The sequence below is a fragment of the Sciurus carolinensis genome, chromosome 12 (assembly GCF_902686445.1).
Source record: "Sciurus carolinensis chromosome 12, mSciCar1.2, whole genome shotgun sequence".
Taxonomy (NCBI): Eukaryota; Metazoa; Chordata; class Mammalia; order Rodentia; family Sciuridae; genus Sciurus; species Sciurus carolinensis.
Genome location: NC_062224.1, coordinates 53119064 through 53122533, shown reverse-complemented (window position 1 = coordinate 53122533; position 3470 = coordinate 53119064). Strand labels below are relative to the sequence as shown.

The following is a 3470-nucleotide window of genomic DNA, read 5'->3' as shown; positions in this document are numbered from 1 at the left end:
TTTTATGTGGTGCTGAGGATCAAACACAGGGCCTCACAGGTACTAGGTGAGTGCTCTACCATTGAGCTACAACTCCAGCCCCTCAAGTTAAGGTGTGTCACACTCTGAGGAAATTACTGAGGATCACAGTCCCCAGGGGCTCTTCCTCCTCATGGGCAGTATCTTCCTCCAATTGCTGCCTTTATAGATTTTTTTTCCTGTGAGATTAGAGCCTATGGAATGACGATTAAAATAGTTTCGTGGTCTACTGTTGGTTTTGGTTAGATATCCCACGTGGTAATTTTGTAGACATTTGTACCTCTTTTGAACATTGGAAGGTGGACAGGAATTTTTCCGTGTTTAGTTTAGATAGGTTCATGGAAGATAACTTCCAGTGTACTAAAGGAGTGACATTTTAAAATGGCACCACCACTCCTTTCAAAGTATCCATTGGAAAATGCTGTTGTGATTTCATTCTCACTTTATTTTAAAAATATTTGGCCTTATCTAATTTAACATTAAGATAAACCAATGTGTATGAATCCTCTTTCTCATTTCAGTTACCCTCTCATTATAGAATACTAACCCAAGGTAGTATATTTTTGTGACTGGAAGACTTCTCCTTCTCACCATACCCTTTGCAACAAAATGTTTATATACATTTATATATTTTCTTAGTTTGTAATTTGAAATTTTTCTTTTAGTATTAATTATTAATGATAATAATTTTGTTTCATTGAATATGAATATACAGTTGATCAAATCCACCTAAATACTAAAACTTGATAAATATTGAGTTTAAAGGTAAAATTTTGGGCTGGGGAAATAGCTCAGTTGGTAGAGTGCTTGTCTTGCAAGCACAAGGCCCTGGGTTTGATCCCCAGCATTGCAAAAAAAAAAAAAAAAGTAAAATTTTGTTGGGTATACTTTTTTTAACCTTTTACAGTATTTAAGCACACAATACTGTATTACTTAATATATTTTTCCATGACCTTTTGTGAAATTCAGATGGCAGGGTATCATTTACCACCCTTTTGTCTTTCTTTTGATCATCTTCACCTTTTGCGCAGTTCTTCAACACAATATCATCAGCCCACCTTCTTTGAACTTTGAAGTTTCCTGAGGCTGGGATGGGCCAGTGAGATTAAGAAGAGGGTTTCCACTCAGAATGTTCTCCATATGAATTTTCTCTTCAGTTTTTTGTTCTTGTTCCTTCCTGGCCTGCTCTTCTGTCCTCTTTCTTTCTTTCTTTCTTTTTTCTTTCTTTCTTTCTTTTTTCCAGTTCTGCAAGAACAGCAGTATCAACATCATCACTCTCCTCTTCAGAAATCTTCATCTTCCTCATCTGTTGAAGGATCATCTGCATTGAGGTTGGCAGCAGGAATCTGATCTACAGAGGCTTCTTTGACACTGAAAAGGATGTTCATTGTTCTAAGGTTGGATGAACCCTATTTTTTATCCCTTGCAAGCAGCTTTCTTTTCTTCTGATTCCCTCCTGGAGTCAGGTGTTAGGAACCTCTTTAGGGGCATCCTGAGTAGTCTGTCTGTGTTTTATCTTTGTATAAGAGGGAAGATCTCTGCTTGAATACTGCTTTGAGAGTTGGCTCAATTCACCTTCTCCTTTTCCTCTTTCACCTCTTGCAGGTTCAAAAGTCAGCCTGGCTGCCATGTCATCTTTTATTCTGTCTCTTGATTTTCATAAAGGGTAAAGGCTGTGTCCAGAGAGGGAGAAACAGGGTTTTCTGCTGCGGGGTACCTCCGAGTCCAGCACACCTCATGATTTGGTATTCCGGGAGTGTGCCCTTGGATGTTTACGAGGAACTCTTGTCTTTGCTCTGGTGCGGGATTTGTGGGTGGGAGGACCGGAGCCCACTTAAGCTATAGGCAAAGCTCCCTTCTTGCCATTTTCTCCATGGCACAAGGAGAGCTCCACAGGCCCCACCCTGCCCACAGCTCTGGAGCTCCTCCACCTGCCGCTGACTCTGACCCTGGTTTTCCTTTCCTGTCCCACCTGCATAAGGAAGATAAGGTGCTAGCCTCTCGTAGCTCACTTTGGCCCAGGTCTGATGAACAACCACTAGAGATCACACAGAAATCCTTGCCACTCTTGGCCTCCAGAATCCTCTGCTCCTGGCGTACATTATTTTTTTTTCATCCAGTGGAAAAGGAAGCAGTAGACTGAAGCAGATGGAGTAAACTCATAGTTTTTACAAAACTTCACAATTCAGAAAATTTAGGAATAGTATAGTACTAGAAATAGGTATAGTATATAGGTGTATTTCCTTTTCCTCGTGTGTTATAAAGATGGCAGCTTAATTATATATGTGTACACTTGTATTTAATATAGTGCAACCTGCATGTTTTAATTTCTGCTGCTCCTGTGATGCTGTTGGACCAAGTTCTGTTGTTGTCTTAGGTGGAGTGGGAGCAACATAAGATGGGGCCAGCTGTCCAATTATGCCACATCACAACAGGAAAATACTTAAGTCTCATGGAAGAGAAAAGCCTTCTACTCATGGACAAGAAAAGGCAGATGTAAAATCAACTATTTACCTTCCGGTCTTCTAAGGTAAGGAGGAAAATAAAATTTTGGTCTCCCTGTAAATCTCATTTTCTTTGATGTTAGAAATGCATGTAAAAAGGCTGACAGGTTTTACATGTGTTTCTAAATTTCCAATTTCTCTTCCATTCTTCTCCATTACATCAATTTCCTGAAGTGCTGAAACCCACCCAGAAGTTTCTCTGGGTGTATAGTTCTTTGGTTACTTGGATACCACCCACCCATCAGGCTCCTTCCTGGTTTCCCAGGCATGTGCAATGAGTTATCACAAACCTTATCACATTGCATAACATTATGAAGATGGAGCATAGTAGAATTTTTCTCTAATGTACATCACTTCTCTAATTTTCTATGCAGACTTTTCTTCTGAGCTCCTTTGAATCATTTTATGATAATTGCATGATTATGTCTGTAATGAAAGTGGTGAAATTTGGCACAATGATAGGAATGGTATTGAGCTGCTGACTAGCTTAAGACTTCATGCTCCTGTCATAACTAAGGATTTGCTTTTGTATTTCTGAGATTAGTTGTGCCCATCTGGGCACAGGCACCTTCAGAATGCTGTCCAGCTCCTGCACCTGCCTTTTTAACTTACTTCTGTTGCACTAATAGAAAACTAAGAATTCTATCCTCCTCCTGCATGTTTTGAATTATGCCTGAATTCAAGTTGCATCTATGATGGTAGAGTTACAGGATGAGGAAAAGATAAAAAGTCCTGTGTATGACATATTAGGTCAAGGTTTGGGTTAGTAGGATTCTATTTCCTAAATATTTCTTGTAAGATTTTGGATTAGATTTTATTTTTATACTTCTCCTCTTTGTAGAGATCTGCATGTTAGGTAATCATTTTCTAAGTATTTTGTGAGAATAAATAACTACAAGTTTTTCCAAGTTTAATTACATTTTATTGATCTTATAATTGTATCTTTTC

The 3470-nt window shown here is 38.8% G+C and overlaps 1 pseudogene; it reads right to left on the bottom strand.

Annotated features, from left to right (window-relative positions):
* Positions 1–947: 947 nt before the first annotated feature.
* LOC124961324 (spliceosome-associated protein CWC15 homolog) lies at positions 948–1648 on the bottom strand (annotated as a pseudogene).
* Between the last annotated feature and the right edge of the window lie 1822 nt (positions 1649–3470).